The sequence below is a fragment of the Pectinophora gossypiella genome, chromosome 12, assembly GCF_024362695.1.
Source record: "Pectinophora gossypiella chromosome 12, ilPecGoss1.1, whole genome shotgun sequence".
NCBI lineage: Eukaryota > Metazoa > Arthropoda > Insecta > Lepidoptera > Gelechiidae > Pectinophora > Pectinophora gossypiella.
The window spans coordinates 3,264,890-3,283,602 of NC_065415.1; the positions used below are offsets into that span (position 1 = coordinate 3,264,890).

General features: G+C 37.4%; 1 protein-coding gene across 1 annotated transcript in view; it reads right to left on the reverse strand.

Annotated features, from left to right (window-relative positions):
- LOC126371483 (uncharacterized) overlaps positions 1 to 18,633 on the reverse strand; it is a 67,885-nt gene extending 49,252 nt beyond the window's left edge. The window contains 1 exon segment of the mRNA XM_050016795.1: positions 18,482 to 18,633. The gene's annotated coding sequence lies outside the window, so the exon portion shown is untranslated.
- Positions 18,634 to 18,713: the final 80 nt, after the last annotated feature.

Genomic DNA, 18,713 nt, shown 5'->3' on the forward strand with positions numbered 1-18,713 from the left:
AAATATATTATTAGACCAAAACAAAACAAACCAAAATCATAAAATAATAATAACAGAATTGATAAATACAACGCACTGACGACGGCCCGATCAGCTGCGGTGGCGTCTAGCATAAATATCTAAGTTTATTTGAAGTATACCTATTGTCTTATCCGCCGAAAAGGAAAGAGACAGGTAATTGACAGGCATAAAGTTTATGGAACACACATCAACTTTATGCAGAAATTTAAAATTCTCTCCAAAAATTATATATTGGCCAATAACCTGACAGAATTAAGTTGACAGCACACGTCAAACGGTTTGCGGAAGATATGTAAATTATCATTTTAACAACAGTCGCTCAGCCATCACAGTTACGAGGGGAGGTCAAAAAGTTCGCGGAATGAGGGGGAAGGGGGTCGAAATTAAACACGAAACTATTTTTCCTTTTCAATATATTCTCCCTTAATCTTAACACATTTTCCGGATCTATCAAATAATTTGTTTATTCCATCATAAAAAAAAGATTTCTCTTTGCTGTCAAAATAGGCCGAAATTGCAGACTTGACTTCTTCATCATCGCCAAATTTTCGTCCACGCAGTTCCTTTTTCATTTTTGGGAACAAATAATAATCGCTGGGGGCCAAGTCTGGACTGTAAGGCGGGTGGTTTAATTTTTCGAACCCGCATCGGTGAATGGCAGCCGTCGCAACATGGCACGTGTGGACGGGTGCGTTGTCGTGCAAAAGGAGCACACCTCTTGACAGCTTTCCTCTTCTTTTTTCCTTGATAGCCTCTTTCAATCTATCCAGTAAAGAAGCGTAGTAATGTCCCGTTATAGTCACACCACGATCTTTATAATCAATCAGCAAAATACCTTCTGTATCCCAAAAAATAGTGGCCATGATCTTTCCGGCCGATTGTGACACCTTAAACTTCTTTGGAGGAGGTGTGCCTTTTTTATGCCACTGCATCGACTCTTGCTTCGACTCAGGTTCATAGTGGTGAACCCAGGTTTCATCTCCAGTAACAATCCGGGCCATAACTTCTTCCTTATTCTCTCCACAGAGTTCTAAAAACTGGCGAGAACACTCGACACGCTCGCTTTTTTGAAGTGGCGTGAGCATTCTTGGAACCCATCTTGCGCTGACCTTAGTCATCCCAAGATGTTGATGTAGGATATTTAAAATACTTGTTTCGGATACACCGACCATTGCTGCAAGCTGCTTCTTCTTCAAGTGGGTATCTTCTAATACAAGTTTCTCTACTTTTTCGATGATTTCCGGTGTGGTGGCCTCAATGGGCCGTCCGGAGCAGGGGTCATCTTCAATCGACTCTCTTCCTTGCTTGAAAAGACTATGCCACTTGTAAACCATGGTTTTACCAGGGGCAGAGTCCGCGTAAACTGCTAACAGCTCTTGAAAAATCGTCTGAGCGGATTTTCTTTGCTTGGTGAGGAACTTAATGACGGCGCGGTGTTCAATTTTCTCCATATTCGCTGAGTTCTTCCCGATTCACTTGTTTGCTGGTCGATAGTTCAAACGTTAATGACCCGATTTGCTTCAAACTTGGTACATATACTGTTAATGAGGTGTGCAACTAGCGGCTACCTGTACGAGTAAACCAACCCCCTCCAACCCCTCCATTCCGCGAACTTTTTGACCTCCCCTCGTACATTCCGTTTGACAGCTCTGACAATTGAATTGGAAATTAGCCAAAACACAAGCAACGTGTAAACGGAGAGGTTATGCTATTCCTCTAGCTGTTGACAGAAGGTTTGAGTGTAACTTAGTAGAATATACATTGTTTTAAGTTTACGCGGTTATTATCATAATTAAAGCACATAATAACGGGTTCTTACCCCCAATCGGGAGTCTCATATCCCCATTTAAACGCGGTAAGAACCCGTTATTATGTGCTTTAATTAGTAGAATGTATACGGCCTATAGAGTATAAGGTATAGAAGAAGGAGGTATAGTAGAGGGGTAGGTATAAGGTATAGTAGAAGGTATACGACCATAAATCGTTCGTACATATTAAGATCACTCCTATATCCCGTTGGGGTAGGCAAGGACCACGAAATTCCACTTACTACGATCCTGACACACCCTCATCAAAGACTTCATGCATACTGGCCGGTCCAAAGTACTCTTGACCTGGCTTTTCTTTAAAACATTTTGGATCTAATCGCGTTATGTACGCCTTCTTCTAACTCTACTACTTATACCCACATAGTAAATAAAATTTTCGTAAATCTTATTTCATTTTATTCTCTCGCGGCCTCTTTGGTCCAGTGGTTTGACCGTTGGGCTCACGAGCCGGAGGTCCCGGGTTCAAATTCCGGTGGGGACACATCACGAAAATCCCTTATTTTGGTTATATGATATTACAGGCTGATCACCTACTACTTACTGATGTAAGTAAGTAGTCGTTACATGAGCCATGTCAGGGGCCTTCGGCGGTTCAATAGTAACCCTAACACGATAAAAGAAGATTTATTCTATCTATACGTACATCAGGCTAACCCTTACATTTGTTGGGGTAGGATTCTTACGATCTCGTCACCGCTTTCGCTTCTTCCGTTCTCATCCAACTATTTATCCCACCAGCCCACCAGTTTACAGTACTCTTAACACTTTCCAGGATAGAACGTCTACGGGCGACGTCCCGATCTCCGGGTAAGTATTTAATGTCATACGCCTCAAATCTACAATAATTTACTTACATTAAAAATAATAGTTCATATTCCAATTACTTATTACGATACTCTTTTACGAATGAATCGGTCAATGACCCATGGTCGGTGTGCGTGAAAGTGTTAACAGGTCAAGAAAAGCCAAAAACTTTCTATAAATATCCTGAATTTTATTTATCAAGCAGTTATACACAAGTTGTTCGTTTGGCTTTGTTTTATTTTAATGAAAAAATATTTTTTTTACTTTACCTACGAACTTTTATCATTATGGCCCACTGAATTTGCCCCTCTCGTGACTAATAAAAGCATTAGTTAATTATACGAATGTTAAAAATAGCTGTGCTTTATTTTCAGACCGAAATTCGTGAGGAATTGAGAATAATTAATTTCTTAAAAATATTAAATCCGGAATTGAAGCCGGCTTAAAGCATTAAAATACCCCGGACACGCCATTCAAAAGTCTCATTCTTACTGTGTGCCGCATTAGTGCGAGTGAGACTGTCCGCGCGCTGTCCCCCTTTATATACAGCCATTTAAGGTTAAAATAGGAGCCGGGGGGGGGGGGGGGTCGGCGCCTGATACAAATTAGCGCGGGGCGGAGTGTGAACAGTATGTTCTATATGTAATATCATCTTATATCGTGTGGGTTGTGAGATTACCCACCCCATCAACCCTGGTGTCAGGGTTATTATTGAGCCGCCGTAAGCCCCTGACATGACTCATGTAACGACTACGTACTTACATCAGTAAGTAGCCCGGACCAACGGCTTAACGTGCCTTCCGAAGCACGGATCATCTTACTTTTCGACTATCAGGTAATCAGCCTGTAATGTCCTAAGGAAACTAGGGATTACAAAGTGATTTTTGTGATTTGTCCCCACCGGGATTCGAACCTGAGATCTCCGGATCGTGAGCCTAACGCTCAACCACTGGACCACGGGGGCCGTTTATTCGTATATGTAGTACCTATTATTCTATGCCATTACACTATACAGGTAATTTAAATACACCCACCACAATACAACAATAAGCACACACATACACACACACACGCACATACACACACACACACACACACACACACACACACACACACACACACACACGCACGCACACACGCACGCACACACACACACACATACTCACACACACAAACACACACAGCGATAAGGCCGCCATGTGCCATGTACTTAGTTAAGAGACTTTTTGTAATTATTTCTTTTTATTTTGATGCAATAAAGTGTATTTGTATTGTATTGTAATACATTATTGTTACTCAATGTCCATATTTCTTTTATTTCTCCCTCGAGTTTTCAGCTTTGTGACTTTATCATTACTACCCACTGAAATTTTCCTTTCGTGGCTGTTTGATAACAAGTATTTGTATGAGGAGGCACGGCTTTTGGAGGCCTTTCAGAATAAGTAATTCAGAGGCAATATTTTAAGGCTCTTATCACATCGAATACGTTTTGGTTTCCGTGATGATGGAAATCAGACAAAAGAACTGAGGTCGAATTCGTTTTAATGGCTTTCTGTTACACCGTGCTATTACTTAACAAAAATTTTAAAATATATCTGTCTGTACTGAAACAAAAGTAAAATAAAAGTACTTCGATTTCGATGATTGGTATAGAGATTCATTAGGCCATGAAAAAAGTGTATAGAATAAATTTTGTGCAATAAACCTCCCGAGGTAACAGATATCGTGGATGAAAGCTTAGTATTAATAATTAAAATGCATTTACAAATGACATATTAACTGATAGCTCATTTTTTTTGTGACTAGACTAAAAATTCGCTTGCATTAGAATCTAAGGTCGATAATGACTCCTCAAGGACATCGAAGCAATTCATCTAAAAAGCAATATTGCAATTTGACATTTGCGCATACAAAAGTAAGTGCGCAATGTCATCAAATATCAATTTTGCTTTCTTAGATGAAATGTTTTCATGTGGCCTTTTTAACCCCCAGTTCTTTCAGTATAGTTACCATAGTAGCAATTAATCCACGTCAAAAAGCGACGTTAAACTTACCGCTGTTGGTGATCGTATAGTTTTGATCATACAAATTTAATTTTTTATTTTGCTCTGAACCCAGATGATTATTTTGATTATATTTTGCACGTTTTCTCAAGTACAATTCTGGTACAAATTACTGGTACAGGTTTCAGAATGGTAGGTTTTAGCCATTAATAAGATATAGAAATACACTGGCGGTGCTGATGTCTAAATGGTTTGTGTGTGAGACTTTTTTTAACACTCAAATATTGTAGGTACAATTCATCTTTGTTTAGGTACAATTATTTTTTTATGCCTTTTATTATAATTATTACGTTACAATTGACGATAATACATAGGCGGTCCTGACGTTTACCAAAATGTTAATTAAAAGCATGTCGCTGTTGGTAGTATAACGATCCGCTCAAATTCAGAGGCATTTATTATTAACGTTCCCAGGTAACGTTTATTGAAACAACCTCTTAGTCTCTCACTGAAAAGCCACAACTCAGAAAGGGCCTAATTAAAATTTTATTCCATAATTGGACCCACAAGTTGCCATGTTACCAACTCAATTGTTTATTGTTGAAAGTTACGCGTCTTAATAAAAATAGGAACAAGAAATGTTATTTCATATATAATTTCTGTTAGCGTCTGAGAAAACGAAGGAGGTCGGAGAAAAACAGTTTAGAAGTATATTAGATAAAGGCAAAATAAAAATTGAAAATAAAAATTAAGTTATTGAGATTAAGAAGAGAACAGATAAGTAGAGTAAGAGTAAATTACTTGTAAGTACTAATTGTAGTAAGTGGAATTCCGTGATCCCTGCCTAATCCAACGTCTAAGAAAATAATAAGTCAAATGACATTTGCGATACGGGCTTTAGCCTAGTGCAGGAGTTACAGCTAATCTTGTAAGAATGTTTAATAACAGTTAAAATATGTACCAATACTTTGTCTGAAGATGATTGTTTGAAAATAGTTTTAAGTACTTAATGTTTTTTCTGAATATTTTTTTATTATTATTTTAATAAATCTATGTATAAAATGAAAACAAACACTAACGCGGATGTAGGTATTTTGTTAGAGACAGACTAAAATCTTAAACTCAGAAAACCTACTAAGTTTTCTTATTAGAGGCATTGTACAGAGTAACTTCTAGTATCTACACTTTAATAACCTACAAAACAGAATACCAAACTAGGTACTCAGGCATATTCGATGGTAAATCCGTATCCAACATAGCGTCAGAATACTAATGGTAGCCAAGAATTTAGTGAAAGAGAATAGGAGTGAAAACAGTAATTCAATTATGCCATTCAGAGGACAAAGCATAGCCTAGATTGGGGTAATACCACAAGGATCTGCCCCTTATGTCAGTAGGTCAAGTTGCGGTGTTTGGTGATTGTTGTAGTGACTCCATTTGCATAAATTTCCGCACCCGAGGAACGAATTCGTCCAAAAATTGAGGCAGTTAAAAGTTTAATTTGCTGAAATCAGTTTGAATATTTCGTTCAACTTTAGTGAAGTGTAAGCATTGGAAACGTGGCTGTATAATGCTGAGATTGAAGGTTTTTGTACTCATTTTGTTTTTAAAACGTGTATTTTAATGTAGTTGTAGTGAAAAATGTAATAAGTATATTTATTTATTTACTTTGAGGAAGATTAACAGCTGAATAGTATAGTAAATAAAATCACTAGTATCTATATGCTAAGTACAAATCTCCACCTTATTCTAATCCAGTCTTATCTAGCCTACAAGATTCCAATACTAGACCTCTCCTTCTTCTTTTCAAAACTAAAAATGGAATCACTAATGTGGAACGTTGAACCGTCAGTCTAAATTGGGAATGAGCTGGACAAGTCTGTCACATTCAACCTGAGCAGTGTGCGCTGGTCGACGGCGTCGTGGAAGACGACGAAAGATGATAATATGCATTTATTATTTATTCTGTGTTTTCTGATTAAAAGTAAAATAAATAAATAAATAAATAAAAGTAAACACGTATTTCCTAGGTGAGCGTGTTCTTAGGCTACATAAACATCTACAGGTAAGATCGTCTTAAAAGCGAAACTTATCCCTGCGTTCGGTGTTAGACTTTTGCTTAGGTACGACGGACATTTCCACTAGAAATCTAAAATCCCAAATGCACTAGGTAACAGCCTCCGTGGTCTAGTGGTTAGAGCGTCAAGCTCACGATCTGGAGGTCCTGGTTCGATTCCCGATGGGGACATGGTCGAAATCACTTTGTGAGACTGTCCTTTGTTTGGTAAGGACTTTTCAGGCTTGAATCACCTGATTGCCTGAAAAAGTAAGATGATTCTGTGCTTCGGAGGGCACGTTAAGCTGTTGGTCCCGGCTATTAGCCGTAAAAACACCTTCACCAACCCGCATTGGAGCAGCGTGGTGGGGTATGCTCCATATCCTATCCGATTGATTGAGGGGAGGCCTGTGCCCAGCAGGCTGGTATAGGCTGTTTATGACTAGGTATAAGTAGTACCTGGAGCAAAACACCCTCCTTTACCACAACGGGTTTTTTTTATAATGAAAGCCAGCTGGGTCAAGTAATTTGTGAAAGTAAATGGGGCTTACACAAAAACTGCTGACCGATTGTCGGAAAAACTCAACGAAAAAATATGTATTTTTGTTAAAACACACTACAAATACAGCAGCCGAAAGAAAATCAAATATCCGCCAAACAAACATAAGAGTCACAATATATTTTTGGAGGGCCAAAATATTTGTGAAGGACGAAAATCATCTTAAGAAACTGTGCAGATTTTGATATCTTATCTTATAATAGACTTTTAAAAGAAAATTGTCAAGTCGTCATTGTAAAAAGATATCTTGAAATATTTAATTTTCCAATTAATGGTACTTATTCCTGCAGACGCCATCTAATTTTATTTTAAACTATATATATTATAATTATACCTGTCATTTTCTTATCCGTTGATTAAGAAAGGGACGGGTAATCGACAGGCATAAAATTTATGGAATACACGTCAATTTTAAGCAGAAATCTAAAACAACCGTCTAAAAATTTTACATCCGCCAGTAACCCGACAGAATTAAGTAGACAGCACGTCAAACGGATTCTATACCAGCGAGATGCCTATTTTATTCGCACGGGTTATTCATTCATTTTAAAATTAACTTGTTGGCAACCATCCAACCCTCTCTTTTTCGGCGGATAAGAAAGTGACGTGTATAACTTAAAATAAAATTAGGAGGTGTCTGCAGGAATCGGGGCCATTATTTAGTGAAACACAACTGACAACTTTTATACTATAATTATTACATTTTAACGTGTCTCCTCGAAAACGAAATAAAATCGGTAGGCATTTTAAATGAAATGTTGTGAATTCAACAGCCTCCGGGGTCTACTGGTTAGAGCGTTAGGCTCACGATCTGGAGGTCTGGGTTCGATTCCCGATGGGGCATTGTCAAAATCACTTTGTGAGATTGTCCTTTGTTTGGTAAGGACTTTTCAGGCATAAATCACCTGATTGTCCGAAAAAGTAAGATGATTCCGTGCTTCGGAGGGCACGTTAAGCCGTTAGTCCCGGATATTAGCCGTAAAAACACCTCCACCAACCCGCATTGGAGCAGCATGGTGGAGTACGCTCCATATCCTCTCCGGTTGAGGCCTGTGCCCAGCAGTGGCACGTATATAGGCTGTTTATGTTATTTACCTATGTATGTTGCGAGTTCAGAAATAAATATATAATATTATAAAGCATTTTCAAAGAGTTACAAAGAATACACAATGTTACAACAGTTGGAATGTGAAGCTAGACAATTATAAGGGCGAACCTTAAACGCGCTAATGAAGTTTCCAAGATTACACGAACAAAGCTAAGCCCCAACTGACACAACTGTTGTAAGCTGTGCATACCACCGCGCCAGGAAGAATTCCTTTATTTTTCCCTACTGGCTTACAAATTCAACAGTACAGCTTTTATAGCAAACAGAGCTGTCATAATTCCAATGGAAAGCAACGAACAGATTAATGAATTAGACATTTATCGAACAATAGGGGGTGCCACGTTAACAGAGGCAATGAAAGTTATTATTGTTCGCAATTCACGACTCCAATTTATTATACCGTAGTGCTCTAGTCAATTCCTTTGTTTCACAAGTTGTGGCGAATGACGCCGAGCGAATTGGCGTAGCATAAATCCAGTTCAAAGCAGTGATAACTGAAATTGTTTTTGGTATTTAATTGCTGGTCGTATTTTGATTTGCCTTTGAACTGGTTAAGACAGATTATGATCATTGTCTGCCATTGTCTTATTTCTTATTTATAACTCTGAAGGGCTCTCTCCATAAAGGTAACAACAGCGTCAATTAGTAAATCTATTTAATAATACAATTACCTGAGGTATATTATTTAAATCCAAGGATGAGTTGGGTGATTCAATAACATTTATTAGACGAATAAATAAAGGCTAGTTATAGTCTTGGAGTAGCAGAACAGCAAGATTTTTACATGTCGACACACGTGTAGTCAATAGACAGGAATATAATACTATACATAGTTACACATGGATCCACTCAAGAGTTTCCAACGCTATGCTCCAAGGACATCAAATTGACAAGAGTATTTCTAGACTCAAGAGTATTTTTTATACACATAATATACATACGTGCATAATCTCACGCCTATTTTCCACTGGGGTAAGCAGAGACTATGGAATTAAATTTGCTTGGATCCTGACTGAAGAGGTTTGTATTGTTTCTTTTAAATAAAATACGACGAATCTACTTGAAATTACATTGCGCACTTACTTTTAAAATTAATTTAAAACTTCAATGTGGTGATTTTAGACCACCTGATCGGTCGTCTGTACCTTTTCGCTTTTCGATTCCGACAAAATCCAACAATTCATTCCATACCAAGTTGAATTTCGGTTCATTCGTACTTTGGCATTTCTGGAATTACTGGTATGGAATGCTTGATTCTGTTGTCAGATGGTTGAATCAAATGGCTGGGATAACGATCCCTGATTGAATAGCTATTGATTCAGAAGCGATTCGTTAGACCATACTTTTGCTAGACCGATTCCGTTGTGATGGCGTTTTATGGTACTTAAATAAAATGTAAAATGATGATGTTGTAATTTTATTGGTTAATACACCCAATAAGCGAAAGTTGATGGTAGGGCTGGCAGAGGAAGACCTAGAAGGACTTACATTGACCAAATTGGAGATGTCCTTTGAAAAGGTTTAGTGCGATCTTCTCTGAATGTGTGTGTATGAAGCGATTGATGAATGTGGACGAAGCAAGAGAAGTGTGTCAGGATCGAAGCAAATTAAATTCTATAGTCCCTGCTTACCCCAGTGGGAAATCGGCGTGAGTTTATATATTTATATATGTATGTATACCCAATTGACGTCTTAGAATTTCAAAAATGATTGCAATCCTGAGACTTGTATTGCAAGAATTGATGCCGAATTCATATTAAAGCCCAAATAAGTTTATGAAACAAAATCAAAAGCAAGTTCACCTTCGAAAACATAATTTATTTTATTATTGAAAGAAGATTAAAATTGTTTGAAATTTACATAGCATAATTTAACATCACACCTATATCCCAGAAGGGGTAGGCAGAGGTGTATAGTATATACCACTCCTCATGTTTAAGTTTAATGTAAAAGGCAAGCCAACGACCGATATGCGCACACAGAAACCACGTCATATAAGCTACTAGCTTTTGCCCGCGACTTCATCCTCGTGGCGTGTTATAAAAGAGAGATCTTTGTGTGTGTGTGGGAGTGCATATCAAATTTCAAGCATCTAACTTATGCAGTTTAGATTTTTCATACAATTTTTTTTTCCCGCTAACTCCCATTTTTCAAAATACACCCAAAACTAAACTTTATATTTACTAAGGTATGCATGCATGCATGCTAGATTGAAAACATTTATCTTACGCGGTTTCGATGTTTTCATACAAATGTTTTTTCCCGCTAGTTCCCGTTCCCGTGGGAATTCCGGGAATTCCTTTCTTAGTGCACCTCTACGGTACCTAAGCTACGTCCCTTCCAAATTTCAAGTGCCTACGTGTAGTCGTTTAGGCTGTGCGTTGATATGTCAGTCAGTTTCTCCTTTTATATATTTAGAGATTTACAATCCAAACTCGAAATCAAGCTCAGTCGAATTCAGTGGTTTAGAGCCCGCACCGGGAATCGAACTCACGACACTATGACGTAAGTTTTCCGAACATCTATCGGGCTACGGATTATTGAAATAGCAAAATTTGTGTCTTAAAATAAATATACTATTTCAGTACATTCTATTTATATAATATTATTATTATATTTATTTTTCTGTAAGTAAATATGAATATTTATTTAAAAATAAAATATAAAGAATTCAAAGCAGGGATTTATTTATATTTAAATAAATATAATCTTTGACACTTTTGAACTTAATTCATGAAGGCGCAGCTGGGGAAAACAACATTCATTTTTCTTTTCATAATCATAATATAATCAATAATCATAATCATTTATTTGCTTTTTTTTTTATTTATTTATTATGTATATTTAATTGAAATAATTAGAAATGGTGTACAGTCATGAGCAATATGATGTACCTACTTTAGGACTCTGTCGTACTAACATATTTGACATTTAGTGAGACTTACAGTTCAATTTGTCAAAAAAGTTGATGTGACATGGTACCAAAGTGTATACATATTGATGCTCGTGACCTTACTAATTTGTGGTAGCTTTACATGATAGGTCAAGATTTCTCAGAAATCGTTAACAAGACGAACTAACCAAAACTAGTTTGTACTGTTATCCATTTCTCGTAAGACAACGTCTACCAGGTTTAAATCATAACAAACCAAAGTGATCTCCACTAACGAGGTAAGTAACTAGATATCCCTAGCACTATCTAAGAAATTGTAGTTGAACCCAGTATACGTATAGATATATATAATCAGATTTATCTACATCAAAGACAAAGCTCTCAGATGACGATCTGTATTTGTGGAAATACAAATTGATTATGTACTTATAGGTACGTACATTAACAATTCTCCAAGCTTACAATCGATCATTGTGAATAACATAACATAAACGACCTACGTACGTCCCACTACTATGCGCAGGCTTCCCCTCAATCAACCGGAGAGGGTACGGAACATACTACACCACGCTGCTCCACTGCGGGTTGGTGGACGGCAAATAGCCGGGACCAACGATTTAACGTGCCCTCCGCAGCACGGAACCATCTTACTTTTTCAAACCCTCAGTATCCTTACCAAAAAAATAACAGTTTCAAAAACTGATTTCGACAATGTCCCCATCGGGAATCGAACCTGGAAATCCAGATCGTGAGCCCAACGCTTTAACCACTAGACCACGGAGGCTGTGTGATTTAAGATTTATTATTAGTTTTACGTACTTATACATACTCATCATCATGCCTATCTCAAAAAAAAAGTTTGGAACTAAAGAAAAAGAAAGGAAATTAAAACTATCGAAGTCAGTGGTTACATTGTTCTTGTTTTCTTAACTTTTTGGTCGACTTTTTTAGTGAAACTTCTTTTAAAATATGTATATTATAATTTTTATCTTAAACATTTCTGCTCGCTACTTTCACTGCGTAGATTTCGTTAAAATACAATCTCGCTAAGGTCTTTTGAGGCCCTGTTTAGAAAATCTATCTCTGGATTTCGGTCTTTGCCAATTTTCATTAGAATCATTCCATCGGTTTAGACGTGAATCAATAAACAGATCACTAGTTTTCTATAATTCAATGGCAGGTCAAAACTAAATATTAATCCTGATACCAGGGTTGCTAAGGTTGATCATCCACCTCACAATCCACACGATAGAAGACCAAGACTGTATTTGAACAAAAAGAAAAACCTGTCAAACAGGAAAGAAGTGTAAATTACGTCTACTACATAATTATAATGCACGAGAAAATAATTCCTTCTATTAAATAAGAAGACAGTCAGATTCCTACATCATCAATTCACTTATCAAGATACGACGAACTTATTAAAACATCATATATGGTCCGGAAAAGTAAGTTGATTCCGTGCTTCGGAGGGCACGTTAAGCCGTGGGTCCCGGCTATTAGCCGTAAAAACACCTCCACCAACCCGCAGTGGAGCAGCGTGGTGGAGTATGCTCCATACCCTCTCCGGTTGATTGAGAGGAGGCCTGTGCCCAGCAGTGGGACGTATATAGGCTATTTATGTTATGTTGTGTGCAAGTATATGGGAAGCTAGAAGGAAAGAGAGGAAGGGGAAGACCAAGAAGCTTACAAAAACAAACAAGCTTAAGTCTAATTCGTACGGGACCTGAACCCGCAGCTGCGCCCACGCCGAACGTCTTGGCTTGACAAGAGCTAACTAAGCTAAGCTAAGGTTAAACTCCCGTCCTAGTTAGATTTTTTCGTATCAATTTTCTCTTTGTGAGTTTCCCTAAGCACAGGTAAGTGCTATAAAAACAAAAAAGAAAGATATATCGTTAACTACATACATACATAAACTCACGCCGATTTCCCACCGGGTTCAGCAGAGACTATGGTATTCCATTTGTTGACACCTGACACACTTCTCTTCCTTCTTCCACATTCATAAATCGTTTCATATACGCACGCTGGTTTAGAGTAGAATATCGATAAATATTATGTATTTGTTCGGAGACTTCCTTCTTAGCATCAAAAATGGATGCATGATTAATATTTTCTTGTGTTAAAAAGTTAATTACAATTATAATTACAATACAAAAAATACAGTGATTTATAAAACTTAAATAATAACATTAAAAGTGTAAAACGTGTAAATATGTGAAAAACAATAAACTTTTTAAATATTACTTTATGTGGTCGTTTAATTAGAATACCAGTACACCACTTACCAATTAAACCTAGAACGCCACAGTATTAAAGTAAAGAGCTTACTTTGTTCAAAGTAAAGAGAAGACGAACATCAGATCTTATGAGGAATTGAAAGAATTGGTCGTTGATAGACAATGTAAAATGCCACAGCAATTAGAAATAAGAACGCTGATCTTAAATTCATGATAATGATATTTTTAGGTTTGTACTTGGGAACTTCGGAGTCCCAAACCAACAAAGTAGATACTTATGCGTTAATGAATTAGGGATCAGATGTGTTAAATTTATATTATGGGAGTATAAAGATGTACAGGATTAAAATGGCAACCGTGCACGGAAGAGAGACATGGGTCAACAAATTATAAAGTGAATTAAAGATGTTGCCAAATTTTCCGTAGGGAATAGGTTATAAATAAAAGCGTCAAATAAGACCATTCAATATAAATAAAATAGCACCCGTGTAGCACTTTCTATTATTAGAAGATCGCTTGGCTCTCTCTCTGTGAGTTTGCAAGTTCAAATCTCAGCATGATTTTCAGTTTTCCAATTCATGTTTGCATGATAAATCATTATCGGATTATAGGAAAACTTTGTAAGGAGATTCAGATTCCGGAGAAATTCATTTCGGAGGTATATGACCTAACGTTGGGCTGGTTATCCCTTCGCGGGCTAAGAGCTCAGACAGGCAGAGGCTTCCATATAAAAACCATACCTGTCAAACCTTCATAAAAGTTTAGTGGATAAAGGAATACTTTAAAAATAAAACAAGAGAATAATAATCTCACGATAGTAATCACACTAATTTGTCTCAATGATTTCACTAACACATTGGGGTCGGCCATTATAGTCGGCGATACGGCTCACCATCTATCACCTTAGTCTAACAGAGAGCTCAGTGAGGTGTCAGTTTTTAGTTCATCTTGCAATGGGTATACCTCTACTACCCCAATTGGGATATACTTAGTTCAAATTCAAATTCAAGTTAGTCGTGAACTTATGTTAGTAACCTCCGAACAACACAACATTCCGTATTAGGTCCAGAAGCATCTTGTGTATTGTTTATCCACATTTCTAGGTATCAACGCGACATCTGCAATACAGCACTAGGAAATTTCTCACCACAATAGAATTCCGTTGCAGGGGCGAACCTTGATATATGGCCTCTGGAGTTCTGTGACAACTCCAGACCAACTTTTGAAACCACTGGGACTTTAACTAGATGGCTTAGACTATCTATCTTTTACTTTTTAACTTTTGCTACTTTTTTCTTTGCTGATTTCAAGCTCAAAGCCAAGCACTCGTCGATCCAAAGCTATCTAGGAAATCTACTATGAATAAGAACGAGGCCAGACGATGCGGTGTGGATCCGTTGCGATGTCGCAGAGTGTTAGTGATACCGTAACGAAAACTTTGAGAATGATTCAGACTATGATTCTGAGTTGATATCAAGTGGAATTTTCCACCACAAAAGTATAGAAATAACATAACATAAACAGCCTATATACGTCCCACTGCTGGGCACAGGCCTCCCCTTAATCAACCGGAAGGGGTATGGAAAAAACAAAACAATAAAAAAACAAAACAGAATAAAAACATTTAAAAAAAGAACTGAAAAAGAAAACATGAATTTTGCGACGGAAATTTCCACTTCATAAAATCATGGTCTGAATCACCCCCCTTAGTATTCGTTACGATATCACTAACATTCTAATATAAATTTTCATAAGACAAACGACATTCGACGATAGGTTATGTTTTCTTGGCGATCAAATTTGACAGCCAGTTGCGACGCCGCAACGACGTGTTGCCTCGTGTGACCTCTCTCTTATACTGCTACACTCATAAGTTATACCTCGTTGAATTCAGAAATATGCGGTACATTTTCATTGAAAGAAGTCGTTAGTTAACTCCCAATTGCGTGTTAAATAGCTACTAAAACGACATTCCACATTACTTGACCTCTATATTCACAGCCTATTAGTGAACTCGGAGTTTATACATTCTTCTATCGTGAGGGTTGTGAGGTGGATTACCAACCCGATCAACTCTGGTGTCAGGGTTACTATTGTGCTGCCAAAGTCCCCTGACATGGCTCATATAACTACTAAGTACTAACTTACATTAGTAAGTAGGAAACGGGACCAACGGCTTAACGTGTCTTCTTCTCTAGTGTGGGTTGAGAGGTGGATTACCAACCCCATCAACCCTAGAGTCAGGGTTGCTATTGAGCCGCCAAAGGCCCCTGACTTGGCTCATATAACTACTACTAACTTACATTATTAGGCAGGGACCGGGACCAACGGCTTAGCGCGCGTTTGCGCATATCAGAAAACGGTCATAAGTGCAGTTTTTACTAACACAGCTGGCTCGACCATTTTCCGTTGGTCTAACAGAAAGCTCGTTGAGGTGTGGGTACTTAGTTCATCTTGCACTGGATGTACCTAATACTCCAATAGGAATATAGCCGTGAGCTTATGGTATGGATACAGATCACCACAACGCTACTCTACTGGGGATTGGTCGAAGTTAGTAGAATTATCGCGATCAACTTTTAATCAAGAAAACTAGGCATGAGGAAATAATGTCAAGACTAGAGAAAAGTTCCGAAACGAAACGAAACGATTACGTATATACTTAATATTAAAACAAAAAGAAGATTACGTATATACTTAATCAAAACATTATATATACTTAAAAGGAAAAACTGACTGACTGACATATCAACGCACAGCGTAAACGGCTAAACGTAAGCACTTGAAATTTCGAAGGGACGTAGCTTAGGTACCGTAGAGGTGCACTAAGAAAGGAATTCCCGGAATTCCCACGGGAACGGGAATTAGCGGGAAAATCCTTTTGTATGAAAAATCTAAACCGCTTAAGTTAGACGCTTGAAATTTGGCATGCAGGTACCTTAGTTAACTTAAAGCTTAGTTGCAACAGGATATTGCAAAATTCCCACGGAAACGGGAGTTAGCGGGAAGAAACATTTGTATGAAAAAATCTAAACTGCATAAGTTAGATGCTTGAAATTTGATATGCACACACACAAAGATCTCTCTTTTATAAAACGCCACGCGGACGAAGTCTTAATATAATGTTTTGATTTTATGCTAAGAAACTGTCAGATAGCCTAACAGTCGAATAGGCAAATATTTTCATATCAATTATATCGTATGTATGGAGGTGACCCCCGCGCCGAATCGTAACTGCTGCAGCACATTTCGCTGGCAGTCCAGCGCGGAAACGCCACCAACGTAATGAGCACTTTCCCACCGGGTGCGATTCGGAGCGGTCTTTTTGACTAGACCTACAGTCATGAGCAATAATACCCACTTTAGGACTCTGTCGCACTAACATATTTCACATTTACTGAGACTTACAGTTCAATTTGTCAAAAAAGTTAATGTGACATGGTATCAAAGTGTATGTACATAATATTAATGCTCGTGACCGTACATGTTAAGGTCAACACGTATTTTGAAATTTTGACATGTATTACATTGTATTTAGTATTTAGTATTATGTTATGTTCACATTATATCGTAGCATCACGCCTATATCCCCAAAGGGGTAGCATTGTTGTATTGTGTTGTACCTACCTACAGAGTGTTAGTGACAACGCAACGAATACTAAGGGGATGATTCGGACTTTGATCAATAGGATTACATTTTTATCAAATAATATTATATTAGATATTAATCAAGTGGAATTTTCCGTCGCAAAATTCATATTATTTTAGTTTTTTTTAAATTATTTTCAATTTTATACTTTTACGATGGAAAATTCCAGTTGTTACTAACACAGAATAATAAGCTAAATCATCCCTCTCAGTATTCGTTATGATGTCGCTTACACCCCTTACAAGTACGTACAGGTAGCCATACAAGTACTCCCGGGTGTTAGTGACACCGTAACGAAAACTGAAAGGTATGATTCTGACCACGATTCTGAGTTGAAATCAAGTGGAATTTCCTTGCGGAAATGTCATGACAATTTTAGTGTTGTTTTAAATTATTTTCAGTTCCATACTTTTGTCAAGAAATCTTTCACTTGATATCTACTCAGAATCATGGTCTGAATCATACCGCAACGTTTTCTTTCACAAAAAAAAACAACAAAACAAAGGTGTCACTAACACCTTGTATACACACCTCAGCCATGTTAAGTCAGTTGCTATACGGAGCGCACTGGAGCAGCGTGGTGGAGTATGCTCCATACCCCTTCCGGTTGAGGGGAGGCATGTGCCTAGGAGTGAGACGTATATAGACTATTTATTTATGTTAACGATGGGGTTTCATATTAATTCCCTAATTAGTAATGCTAAAAAAAAATCTGTTTTAGTTCTTAAATTAGTCTTTACGTATAGACCACATAATTGATTTTTATGAGTTTATTTTATTAGGCTCTGAATTCCTCCTAAAATTTTGTAGAGTAAATATTACAACCCAGGCGAATTTGTTATATAAAATCCCGTATGATTGTACTTACACAAAGTAACTGTCATTTCATTCGGAATAAAATGAAGATTACGTTTTCCTTATTAATTAGAAAGCATAGAACGAAGTGAAAGCAAGTAGATATTTACTAATTCTACGATTAATTCAAAAGCATACATAGGTACTGGAAAATCGTACCGAGTTCTTTTCGATAATTAATTAATTACCGGTCTAATTAGTAAGAGCTTTCCTCCACAGGAAATTCATAAAGAGAGGAAAGAAAATCACAGCGTTTCGTTACCTCAATAAGTAGATAAAATACACACACAGAGATTCTATATTTACTTATATCTAAGGAAAGTTAATGAACAAAAATAATCACAAAACCTTTTATTATAAAATCATCGAAACCGTGTAGAAAAACATTAAGTCTGAACAAACGACCTGCCTAAATCTAAAACCACAAACTGAAAATAAATCCAAAACCTTAGGTAGGTACTTACGTGAATCGTAAGTAAAATATCCGCTTCTGTGAACACAAAAAGTCGCACAGGCACAGAATTATGTTCGAATTTCGAATTCACATGAATCCGTTACGGTGTAAGTTTATACTGGATGTATTCTAAGCAAGCGAGCGTCGACGAGCGTGCGTCTCACTCGGAGGTCGGGAAAAGACTGAACGCAAACCAACAGGGGTTGGTTTCAGCCATCAATAGACAGGCAGTGTATAGGCTA